Below are 14200 nucleotides of genomic sequence, written 5' to 3'. Positions count from 1 at the left end.
GAATACTGAGAAATATGGAATGAGTGACGTGAATGTAGAAGAAGACGGCGTGATGAACACTCGCGGGACAATGAGGTCACGAGGAAGAGGAAGGAGAAAGAAAATTGACATGGCTGATATCGAGTGTTACACGTGTGGTAAAAAGGGACACATGGCCAGGACATGTCCTGGCGAATTCCAGGCGAGACGAGAGTAACGAAAATGGGACACACAACAGCGAGGAAGGGGGCGTGGTCGAGGACGAGGCCGCGACTCTGTGAAGAAAGCTGATGAAGACACCATGGAGGAGCCTACATCTTTCTGTTTCTTCCAGATAAGTGATTGTCCTACACAAAGAGGGAATCAGAAGGGTCTCATGGTCGATTGTGGCGCCACAACACACATGATCAACGACGCCACAAAGTTCAAAACAGTAGATGAGAGCTTCAGACCCGAGGATCACATCATAGAGCTTGCTGACGGGACCAAGGTGAGCGGGATGGCGAAGATGAGAGGAGATGCAGAAGTCTTCTTGCTGGACAGCAAGGGACAACAAGTGAAGACGAGGCTCAAGCAAGCACTCCACATCCCATCGTTTCCACAGAACATCTTTTCAGTCAAAGCAGCAACAGCCAATGGGGCTGAGATCCACTTTAAGGACGGTGAGGACTGGCTGGTCCACAAGGATGGTACCAAGTTCAAAATGGATGTGTATGGTAAGCTGTATTACCTTAGCACAGTAGAAGATGAAAATGCAGATGAAGTGTATGGTTGTCATGACATTCAAATGTGGCATAAAATACTTGGTCATTGTAATTTTGATGATGTGGCAAAATTAGAAAAGGTGGTTGAAGGGATGTCAATAAAAGGAAAACATGACAAGACCAATCAAAACTGTGAAATATGCACACAGGGCAAGTTTACACAGAGCAGAAACAGACAGGCAGATGCTAAAGCTACAGCTGTACTAGAGCTAGTACACACAGACCTATGTGGCCCTATCGAACCAGCAGATAAAGATGGATACAGGTATGCAATAGCATTTACTGATTATTACAGTGGGATGATTTTTCCTTACTTTATCAAAACAAAAAGTGACACAACAAAAGCTACTGAAAAATTCATAGCAGACGTAGCTCCATATGCAAAGATAAAATGCATAAGATCGGATAATGGCACGGAATTTACTGGACATGAGTTCCAGTCTCTACTGAGAAATAACGGGATAAGGCACGAGACGAGTGCACCCTACTCACCTCATCAGAATGGAACTGCCGAAAGAGGTTGGAGAACCTTATTTGGAATGTCACGATGCATGCTATTGGAGAGTAATCTCTCAAAGCAATTATGGACATATGCTGTACAAACAGCCGCTCAAATCCGCAACAGATGCTACAGTAAGCGGCTAGAGCAGACACCTTACCGTGTTTTCACAGGAAAAACACCAAACCTATCTAACATGCAGATATTTGGCTCTGAATGCTATGTTTATCAGCAGGATAAAAAGAAGTTGGATTCCAGGTGTAAAAAGGGAGTCTTTGTAGGCTATGACAAATATAGTCCAGCATATAATGTGTATTATCCTGAGACAGGAAAAGTCCTAAAACATAGGCTGGTAAAATTCATCACCAAAGGTAGTACAGACACAGACTGCTTATGACATTGACAGTTATGGAGACAGTCCATTAACAATAGTCAACCAGGGACAGCGACAGCCTAAGGAGGATAAAGAGTCCAGTATTGAGGAGACTGCTGAGGCAAGTCTGACTCAGACAGAGAGTACTCAAGAAGAACAGGTAGAAAGGAGGTATCCTACAAGACAGAGAAAGGCTCCAGAACACTTAAAGGAGTACCAGTGTAAAGCTGAGTGTGATGATGACAAAAAGGAAAATGTAGATTATTTCTACAGAGTGGCTTATGGTGTACCTAAAACATTTAAAGAGGCTATGGACTCTAAGAAATCAAAAATGTGGGCCGATGCAATGAAAGAGGAGATAAACTCTTTGACTGAAAATGAGACTTTCACTCTGACTCCACTGCCAAGAGACAAGCAAGCAGTGGGAGGTCGCTGGGTTTATGCAGTGAAAGAGAGCCCAGATGGATCTGAGATTTATAAAGCCAGATATGTCGCAAAGGGGTATGGTCAAGTGGAAGGAATTGACTATAAAGAGACATTTTCACCAACAGCCAACATGACCTCTGTTCGAGCGTTGATGCAGGTGGCAGTACAAGAGGATCTTACCCTACACCAAATGGATGTAAAAACTGCTTACCTCCATGCTCCGATTGACTGTGAGGTATATATGGAACAACCGGAAGGTTTTGAGACAAAATCAAATACAGGACACACTTGGTGTGTAAACTCAACAAGTCATTATATGGTTTAAAACAGTCTGGACGTAACTGGAATATGTTACTGCATGATCACCTTACAAAGAATGGTTTTGTACAAAATGATGCCGATCATTGTGTCTACAGCAGAGAAGGTGAGAATGAGAAAGTGATTCTTTTAGTATGGGTAGATGACTTGATCATCGCTGCGAGTAACAACACCTTACTCGGTGATACAAGAGACATGTTGAAAAGAAGGTTTAAGATGAAAGATATGGGTCCACTTAAACACTTCCTGGGTATCGACTTTAAACGGAGTGAGGGAGATATCAAAATGACTCAGAAGAGACACATAGAGAAAGTGTTAGCGAACTTTGGAATGTCCGAATGTAAGCCAAGATCCACCCCATGTGAGCAAAAGTTAAATTTGACAGTGAGGGTGAAGTTATTGACTCAACAGGATATAGAGAAATAGTAGGTAGTTTGATCTACATTATGACATGTACACGACCTGATCTGAGCTGGGTTGTTAGTAAATTGTCACAACACCTAGCAGAACCAACACAACAGCATTGGACTACAGCAAAACACCTACTGAGGTACTTAAAGGATACTATGGACCAAGAACTACACTTCCACAAACGTGATGAAAGCCTACAGCTTGAAGGATACAGTGATGCTGATTGGGCAGCTGATAAAAATGACAGGAGGAGCACAACTGGATACTGCTTCAGCTTAACTGAGAATGGTCCAGTTATTTCGTGGAAGAGTAGGAAACAGCCAACCATGGCACTATCAACATGTGAAGCTGAATATATGGCACTAGCAGCTGCTACTCAAGAAAGTATGTACCTTGTACAACTCCTTAAAGGAATACAGAGTAGTAAGCAGCATGTACCAGTCAAAATATATGAGGACAACCAGGGGGCAATAGCTCTATCCAAGAACCCACTATGCAGACAAAGAAGCAAACATGTTGATATAAAGTATCACTTTGTGCGGGCTGCACACACAGAAGGGAAAATATCTATTGAATATTGCCCTACTGCAAACATGGTAGCTGATGTCCTTACCAAACCAGTGACAAAGGCCAAGTTTGACAGGTTTAAGAGGTATTTGTTTGGAGAGTAATGTGAACTGGCAGATGTTTTTTTTTTTTTTTTTTTTTTAACACTGCCAGTATGCCAAATGTTTTTGGGTCATTATTGATTTATTTTCTTTTGGTTTGTTTTTGATTACCACTATAAAGAGCTATAAACATGCCTTTGAGTGGGAGTGTTGAGTATATTTATTAATATGCATAGCAAAGACATGTTTGAGTAGCCTGCGTGATGACGTCATGCAGGTCATGTGTGCCTGCGTGCACCTGTCGATTTTTGAGCGTGTGCAGAATAAATGGTCAGTGAGTTCCCAGACCGAAAAAGACGAAGTGTGTCTGTCCTTTTTCTCCCGTGAATATTAGTAGCTAGCAGGTGCTAGCTAACCACTTTGGAGACTGTGTAACGATAGACCGCTGCAGAAATGTCTAACGCTACAAGGGTGATGCACAGCCTCTCTGGGTACAATGAGACTCTCTCGTAAAGGAGAGAACATAACCAAGCAACATTATGAAGCGTGACAGTCTCTTGCTGCGGCTCTCCAACATAAACAACAACACGGCGCACACACACTTCCTGTTTAACTCACTGACGTCACACACACGCATAGTTGGTTAGCTTAGCTTAGCCTCTAACAGTATCTGGTGAGCACGCAAAGTGATCACGTGAGCACTCGAAAGCATCTGGTGAGCACCCGAAAGTATCAGGTGAGCACGTGAAAGTATCTGGTGAGCACCCGAAACGTTTTTCTTTTTTTTCTCCATGTCCCTTTAGGAGCTTCGTAAAAAAACAAAAAACGGCGAAAAAAAACGATGAAAACGTACACGGACCGTACCCGGACCAGATACAGTATGAGGCACCGATTGTAAAGTTGCGCATGCTAAAATAAACTTTTTGCTACATTTAGCAAAAAAACATGTATAAAAAATATGTGAATTTTTTTAATGTTAGTTTTGACCAGATTTACAGCAATATTTGTGAATTTTGTGATATTTACTTCTCTTGTGAAAATATAATTTCAATGTTTAATCGGAATAAAAAATCTAAATGTTAAATATTAAATATAAATGTTAAATCTAAATGCTAAATATAAATGTTCAGTTCAGTTATTTCGAAGATGTGAATAATAACAACAATGAAAGAAGAAATGAAAATAAAAAAATAAAAAACAAAATAAATAAAAATAAAGCAACAAAATACATTTTAACATGTCCGAAAAGGAGTAGTAAGAAGAATAACTTATATAATACTAACCCTTCTCCATTTTCATTTTTATCACATATTTTTTTGTCTATTTGACGCATACACATTTTTTAAAATTATTATTATTATTTCTAGATTACGTCTTCATAAGCTGTGATTACAGAGTACCTTCTTCCTCTTAATACTTTATGAAAATCCATTCTTTATACCTTTTTTTAAAACTGAATCAGGCTTGTACTTTGCCTCAACACTTCACTCATACTGTTCCACAGTCTTACCCCCAGATGGAAATACAAAAACTTTCTTTGTGGTATGCACAGTAACAGTTGTGAAATCTGATTTCTCCCTCAGGTTATAACCTCCTTCTCTATTGCAGAATAATCTCTGTGTATTGCCAGGTAGTAAATTATGTTTTGCTTTGAACATTACTTGTGCCGTTTTAAGCTCTATAATATCTATGAACTTTATTATTTTTGACTTTAATAAAAAATTAATTTGTGTGTTATAGATATCCAGCTTTATGAACTATTCTTATGGCTCTTTTTTGAAGGATGGTTAGTGATTGCAATGTAGATCTCTCTGTATTTCCCCAGACTTCTGCGCAGTAATTTAAGTATGGTAAAACTAGGGAACAGTATAGAATATGCAGTGACTTGTGATCCAGAACATGCTTTGCTTTGCTCATTATTGAAATGCTTCTAGACAGTTTAGATCGTATATATGTTTTATGAGGTTTCCAGTTGACCTTATCATCTATTATCACGCCAAGAAATTTAATTACATGCACTCTTTCAATGTTTTCTCCCCTTATATTTAACTTTGGATGAGACTTTGTTTTGGAATTGCCAAAGACAATACATTTAGTTTTGGACACATTAAGTGACAATTTATCTTTGTCAAACCAGACCCTTATCTTGTCCATTTCAATGGTTATCAGCTCTAATAGTGTCTGCAGATGAGCCCCAGAACAAAACATGCTTGTGTCATCTGCAAATAATACCAGCCTGAGTACCTTAGAGATGTTACAAATGTCATTAATGTACAGGATAAACAACTGCGGACCCAGTACTGACTGCTGTGGCACACCAAGAGGAATATCCACACAACTGCACAAATTGTTTCCTGTTGCTGAGATAACTTCTTAACCAGTTTAAAACTAACCCCCTGATGCCGTACCGTTCCAATTTATTGTAAAGTATTTCATGGTTGTTTGTGTCGAATGCTTTTTTTAGGTCGATAAATATCCCAACTGCGTACTGTTGTTGATCTGTTGAATTTGTAATTTCCTCAACTGTTTCCATTAATGCAAGTGCTGTTGAACGGTTTGGTCTGAATCCATACTGACTGTCTGTAAGTATTTTATGTTTGTCCAATTTAATTGTTTTTCTAGAATTTTTGAGAATTGTGGTAGTAGAGAGACAGGTCTATAATTTGTGAAGTTGTGTTTATCCCCTGTTTTGTACAAGGGAAGGACCTTTGCTGTTTTCATTTTGCTTGGAAATGTACCAGTTTGAAATGATTGACTAATTGCTTTCTCTTCCACTGCTGTGTGGATTTCGATTAATTAACAGGTCACCGCCTGGACTTCCGGTTATGACTTGCAACTGAGTGGACGCACGGAGCTTGGCTCCGACGAAATCAATATATTTCTAAACATACTTTAATAATCAACTCAAGTTACTTGTGACCTACATATTCGCTAAGACAATCGCTAAGGCTCAATTCCCGATGATGTCGAAAAGTCGGGGGGAAAAGAATAAAGACGATAAAAAGACGGGCGACGAAACTTTTTACGAGGACACCACGGAACCGACAGCTAGCAAGATGCTAACTCAAGGCAAGGAACTTGGTCGTGACGACAGTCAGGTCTTAGCGGCCATACAAGCCATGAGGAATGATTTTTCAGTACAACTACATTAAGTAGTCTCCTCTAACCGAGAGATAAAATAAGCTATAGGGGCATTCTCTGAGAGACTGAGGAAGGCGGAAACCCGCATTAGCACAGCGGAGGACCAGATCTCCTCGCTAACAACTCTTGCTAATGCTACGCAGAAAAAGGTACAGAAGCTAACCTCACAGATGGAAGAGTGGGAAAGTCGACAGCGTTGCTCCAACCTGAGGCTGGTTGGTCTACCCGAAGGATTGGAGAATGGAGATGCCCGTGTATTCCTAATGACATGGCTACCCAAAGTACTTGATATTGAAACAGATCAGAAGCTGATTGTGGAGCAAGCTTACAGGTTGGGGAGAATGCCTCAGCAGACCCATGGTCAGGGGGGATCGACTGCGGATTCTTCTCGTGAAATCCCTCACATATTGTGATAGAGATCGAGTAATGAAAGCAGCACGTCTGAAAAAGGATGTCATGTTTGAGGGGAGTCGTGTCATGTTTTTTCCAGATAACAGAAACTTTTCGATGGGGTGAAACAAAGTCTGCGCCAAATGCGTAAGGAATATGGACTTATGTTCCTGGCGAAAATGCGAATTCTGCATGACAAAACCTGGCACTACTTCACGTCTCGTCTAAAGCTGAAGAATTCACCCGGAAGATGAAGGAGGTTAACAACAATCAGGACGTGCAGAAAGAATCGTCAGTTGAAACGCAACAAGTAGACATTTCAATTGACTCTGAGTGAAAGAAATCTGTCAGTGGTCTTTGGAACTGCGCTGGTAAGCTTTAAAATTAATGATGAGCTTGGTTGTTAGACATTATCTGTCATCTCAGGCTAATAATGAAAAACTGATACAAGGTCACAAACTGTAATTTCGATTCGTAATGTAAACATGTATGTCGTCGTAGTGAGTGCCGACTCCTTTTTTTCTTTTTTACTTTTTACTTTTTTATTTCACGTTAGAGCAACCACTAGTTGCTTTCTGCTCCTTAAGAGGATCAGACTTCAGTCTAACCGGGACCCGGTAAGTGGGAGGGAGGGAATGAGTGGGTGTTTATCTGCACAGGGTTTAGGTTGGGCCTGCTTGTTGATGCCACCTTTGGCTAAGGCTATTGTTATTTGTTATTTCTTGTTACATCTGTTTGTTCTAAAGGCACACTTCTTATTTCATTATATGACATGGTTAGTAAAGTGGTTACATAAGCTGAGTTTATTGACTTCGTGAGTGGTCATTCTAAAATAAACCTAATTTCATGGAACGTCAGAGGTCTTAGGAAGATAGTGAAATTAAAGCAAGTAATGTCTAGGCTGAAACAACTTAAGACACAGATAGCCTTTATTCAAGAGACTCATTTAATTCCTAGTGAATATATTCCATTAAAATGAAGGTGGCAAGGACAAGTCATATCTGCCTCATTCTCCTCTCATGCCAGAGGGTTGGCAATATTGATACACTCATCGGTGCAGTTAATGGTATATAATACCACCCAAGACATTGCAGGCAGATTTGTTATTGTCCAGGGCTCTCTATTGAATCAAGACATCAATAGTATGTCTATATGGGCCTAACAGTGATGATGCACAGTTTTATAATAACTTGTTTCTAACTATATCAACACTGCATGGCCACATCTGTATAGCAGGAGACTTTAATTGTACTCTTAATCCTAAACTGGATAAATCATCAGGTGTAGACACCTTACATATGCAGAGTCGGAAAATAATACAACAATTTATGAACGAATTAAACTTGTGTGATATCTGGAGAATTAGGAACCCTTCTAGACGGGAATATTCATGCCATTCTACTACCCATAACTCTTACTCCCGCATAGACTACATCCTCATTTCTAAACCTATGATAGCCAATGTTAATGACTCGGTGTATAAAAGTATTGTAATTTCAGATCATGCGTTGTTACTAATCAACTACACTGTAAAGGCAGCCACCAAGGGTCCGACTATGTGGCGATTAAGTCCACGATGGCTACATGATAAAAAGTTCCTTAATTTTGTTGGTGACAATATTGATGTTTATTTTAAAGTGAACACGAATCAAACATCAGCATCTACGAGGTGGGAGGCATTTAAGGCCTTTACACAAGGGCAAATGATCAGTTATACAAGCAGTACCTCTAATAAACAAAATCTTAAACTGTTGGAGTTAGAAAAAGATATTAAAAACCTTGAGCTAGAAGTCGATCTCAATGATACAGCAGAAACCAGACAAAGATTGGCCATTCTAAGAGCACGCTACAATGAATTGTCCTCAAACAAAGCATTAAATAGCATAATTAAACTAAAACAGACGTTCTTTGACCAAGGGGAGAAGGCAGGGAAACTTCTGGCTTGGCGTTTAAAATCAGTGCAGAATGAAAGATCAATTCTTGAAATTGAGTCAGAAGAAGGGACAAAAATTACGAATCCAAAAGAAATTAATAGCTCTTTCCAGACATTCTATTCTAAATTATATATGTCAGAAAGTTTAGCCACGTCTCATAAGCTCCATAGCGTCCTAGATCGGTTTGAAATACCTGTCTTGACAGAGAGTGCAAGCACAGCACTTAACTCTCCAATTGTAATATCGGAATTGTCAGAGGCCATAGACAGTTTGAAAGGAGGGAAAGCACCAGGACCGGACGGTATTCCTATTGAAATTTATAAAAACTTTAAAAGTATGCTGTTGGTTCCTTTATTGAATATGTGTGAGGAATCACTTGAGAGGGGAAACCTACCGCCTTCACTACAGAACGCACTTATAACTTTGATTTTAAAACCAGGAAAACCCTCCATAAAGTGCAGATCCTACCGTCCCATTTCTCTGATTAATAATGATGTGAAAATAATAGCTAAAGTACTTGCGTGAAGATTAGAGAAACACTTACCTACTATAATTGCACAAGATCAAAATGGTTTTATAAAAGGAAGACATGGCTCTCATAATGTACGTAGGTTACTGAATGTTATTTATGCCAAGAAAGAGACACCTGATATGGCAGTGATAGGACGCAGAAAAAGTCTTCGACAGGGTAGAGCACGAATACCTATTTGAGGTGCTAAATTGTTTTGGAATAGGTAGTTATTTTCTTAAATGGATTAGAATCTTATATCATAACTCTACAGCTTCCGTAATGACCAATTATATGGTATCTAAACAGTTCTCTCTGTCTAGGGGTACAAGACAAGGATGCCCTCCGTCACCCCTTCTTTTTGTTATGGCCATTGAGCCATTGGCGATTAGAAGCAGCATTCAGATTACTGGTATCCATGTTGGCAATATTGAGAATAGAATAGGATTATTTGCAGATGATGTAGTTATTTTTTTGACAAACTTGAAACAATCTATACCTTTTTATTAACTTTAATAGATACATATGGCAGCTTCTCAGGTTATAAGGTTAATACATCCAAATCTACAATCCTCTTTCTGAAGGGATCTGAGAGACTGACTCCACCACTAAGTACTCCCTTTAGGAATATTACGGACAGCTTTACTTATCTTGGAGTTAAAATTACACCTACAATAGAATCTATAATACCAACTAACTACAACCCGGTGATTGAGTCAGTGGAAGAATCTATTAACAAATGGAAATCTTTGCCACTTTCCATGGTGGGACGAATTAATGTTCTGAAGATGACTATTCTTCCTAAATTCTTGTACCTTTCTCAATCCATCCCACTTGCTCCCCCTAATAACTTCTTTAATAAAATGAAAACACGTTTTTGTAATTTTATTTGGAACAATAGACGTTCAAGACTGCGCATGACCCTGTTATATTTACCGTATGACAGAGGTGGATTAAAGCTCCCTTTTCTCCAGGGATACTATTGGGCTGCCCAACTCAGAGCAGCCTTAAACTGGTTTGAACATCAATCATCGCTGCACTGGTTAAGGATGGAAGAAATCACTTCTAAAATTCCTCTATATCCCTATTCTGCTAACTTAGCCACTCTGAAAAAGTACACCACAAATCCGTTTGTTAAAAATACAATGATAGTATGGCACGAGGCCTTAAGCCATCTTGGGGAAACCGTTCCACTATCCCAATTCTCACCTATTTGGGGGAACAGGAACTTCACACCAGGTACTAACGACCTTGATTTTAAGCTATGGGCAGACAGAGGTATCAGTAAGATTTCAGATCTGTTTGAGAATGAGACATTTTTAAGTATTGTTGAGGCAAAGGAGAAGTTTAACATTGAGCCTAAACATTTCTTTAAATATCTTCAGATAAGAAGCTTCCTAACAAAGACACAGAACTCTTTAAATTTTCCCTCACAAAACTATTTGGAAAGGATAGTTCAGACCCATAATAGATCAGCTGGATTAATCTCAAAGTTTTATCAGATTATCATAGATGCAGTAAAAGAATCATCAGAGGATAAGAGACTAGCATGGTGTTCAGACCTTAATGAAAATATCACTGTAGAAGAATGGCAGGACATTATGTAACCAATGCCAGGTGCAGACAATAAATACTAACCCTAACCCTAACCCTAACCCTACATCGTATTTATCCCAATACACCGGATACCTGTGTCAAATGCAATGTTCATAAAGGTAGTCTATTTCACTGCCTCTGGGAGTACACTCTCATTCAACAGTTTTGGAAAGAGGTTATAACCATTATATCAATTTTTGTTAAAAAACAGCTACCACTCTGTCCTAAACTTTGTATTTTTGGTTGTTTCCCGGTAGACAGTCTTCTGGAAGCTAAACATAAAATTGCACTATCTTGGAAATCTGTCCACAGACCAAGCAAGCGAATCTGGATAGAGGGGCTGCTGCAATGTCTTGCTTTTGAAAAACTTACCTATGCGATTAAAGGGAAATATAATACATTTGTGAAGATCTGGGGCTCATTTATGGAATTTCTGGAAGGGGATGATTACATGACAGCTCTATAGTCTATTGCTCATGTTTTTTGTCACACTCTACATTCATGGCTTCCTATAGTTTGTTGTTGTTTTGTTGCTTCTGCTCCGTGTTTCTCTCTCTCTCTGTCACCTGCAGGAGGTGTGGTTGACCTAGTTCCTGAATGACACCAGAGATGAGTTCCACCTGCGCAGCTCCTGCCCAGCTGCTCCTGATCAGTGATCACGCGGACTTATAAGGCGGGGCTTCGCACATCTCTGGTGTCAGTTCCATGGTTTCGCTCGCTTGGTAAACGTCTTACGTACTTCGCTGCTAGCATTCCTGACATTACTCGTACTCGTACATTCTCTCTGTTTCTGTCTCTGTCGCTGTCACGTTAGCTTCCATAGCGCGTGTGTTTCCGTGTTATATATATATATATGTATTTATAACTATATATATATCCATATCTGTTATTTATTCTTATTGTGTGTGTATATATATATATATATATATTTTATTACTATAATAAAACGAGTTTTATTATACCTGCCTGTGTCCTGCTCTGCATTCGGGTCCTCACCTAGTTCTTGGCTTTCCCTTTAAAGGGAAAGCGTAACAGTTGGAACTGACCAACATGGACCCGGCAGACAGGGATTTAATCCATCAGGCCTTAGCTTCTCATGGCGAAGCTATTCGCAGACACAAGGTCTTATTAAGGGACTTAGCGACTGAGATCCGCGAGTTAACCGCTAGCATCCAGCCGCTGTTAGCATCCGTTGCTCCCGTGTCACCACCTGTCCCTTCACCTCCTGTTTCGGCCACGTTAGCTCCCATGCTAACTTCCAGTGAGCCGTTTGTTCCAACCCCCGAACTGAACAAATGCGCAAGCTTCTTGTTCCAGTGCTCTTTAGTCTTCGACCTTCAACCGACTACTTACCCCACCGATCACACTAAGATCGCCTTTGTAGTTAATCTGTTGACCGGAAGAGCCGCTCAGTGGGCTACAGCTTTCCTCCGCCATGATCACCTTCGCTCTACTACCTACGCTACATTTTCGACTGAGCTAAACCGTGTTTTCGATCACACGTTTCACAACAGCGATGTGGCTAATCAACTGCTATCTCTAAAGCAAGGTAATTCCTCTGCCGCCGATTTTGCCGTCAGTTTCCGTATCCTAGCTTCCGGTAACTGGGTGGAATGATGCGGCGTTACGAGCCATATTTATACGGGGTTTAAATTATGAATTAAAGGACGAATTAGCAACTCGTGATGTAGCACCTCACCTTGAACTATTAATCGAGCTAGCTATTCGCCTCGACTGTAGGATCCGAGAGAGACAACGCGGTAAGCGACGAGAATCACCCGTTCGCGCCCCCTTACCCACTCGTTTTCCTGTCTCTTCTTCCACCTCTACCCCCTCGACTAGCAGTACGAACTGTCCAGAACCCATGCAGCTGGGCCGCACAAGCTTGTCACCCACGGAGAGACGACGGCGACAACAGTCGGGAGCATGCATCTACTGTGGACAACCTGGTCACGTCGTCGCAGCCTGTCCCCAGCGCCCAAAAGCCTGAGCTCACCAGCCCTCCTGCAGGACCATCTCCTGTCCTGCACCCACTCGTCTTTCCCTGAAAGCCCAACTCCGCTGGGGCCAAGACAATTTTGCCACCACATGTCTAGTGGACTCTGGGGCCGAGGAAAGCTTCATCGACTCTCATCTTGCCGAGCAGGTTGGCATCCCGACGACACCTCTACCCCAGCCTAAGACTATATCAGACCTCAATGGTAACCGGCTGGCAGAGGCTACTCACCGTACCATTCCCCTCACGCTGTTCCTGTCTGGTAATCACGTCGAGGAGATTCAGTTTTTCCTCATTCCTTCCTCCTCTGTGTCGGTGGTCCTGGGGCTCCCTTGGTTGATGCTACACAACTCATCTTTTGACTGGTCCTCTGGTCACCTCTCCAGCTGGAGCACACACTGTCATTCCCGCTGCCTCAGGTCTGCTCAACCACCTACGCCGAGACCTGCTGAGACACCACCTGATCCTCCTGACCTCTCCAGTGTACCCAAGGCTTACCATGATCTGGCGGAAGCGTTTTCCAAAGACCAGGCCCTCTCTTTACCACCTCATTGCCCGTACGACTGCAGTATAGACCTCCTTCCTGGTGCTACTCTTCCATCGCGGAGACTGTACAACCTCTCCTGGACGGAACATCAAAGCATGGAGGACTATATTAACCAGTCCCCAACTGCAGGTCTCATTCGTCCCTCCTCTTCTCCAGTAGGGGCTGGTGTCTTCTTCGTGGAGAAGAAGGATGGATCCCTTCGTCCCTGCATTGACTATCGAGGTTTAAATGACATAACAATTAAGAATCGCTACGCTCTTCCTCTCCTGGACTCCGCTTTCAGCCCCCTCAGCAAAGCCAAGGTTTTCTTCAAACTCGACCTACGGAACGCCTATCACTTGGTTCGCATCAAGGAGGGGGACGAGTGGAAGACGGCATTCAACACACCCCCGTGGTGTTCCAGCACCTAGTCAACGACATTTTGCGTGACATGCTGGACATGTTCCTCTTCGTATATCTGGACGTAATCCCTATATTCTCTGAAACCGAGGAGGAACATGTCCAGCATGTCCGCATGGTTCTCCAGAGACTACTAGAAAACAGACTTTTTATTAAGGCTGAAAAATGTATGTTCCACTCGCAATCTGTTCCCTTCCTAGGGTTCATAGTAGAACAAGGCAGCCTCGCTCCTGATCCGACCAAGATCTCTGCTGTAAGAGACTGGCCTACACCCACTACCAGAAAGCAACTACAACGCTTTTTGGGGTTTG

This window comes from Microchirus variegatus, assembly GCF_963457635.1.
Source record: "Microchirus variegatus genome assembly, chromosome: 14".
Classification (NCBI taxonomy): domain Eukaryota; kingdom Metazoa; phylum Chordata; class Actinopteri; order Pleuronectiformes; family Soleidae; genus Microchirus; species Microchirus variegatus.
Note: the sequence above shows the minus strand (reverse complement) of the source record.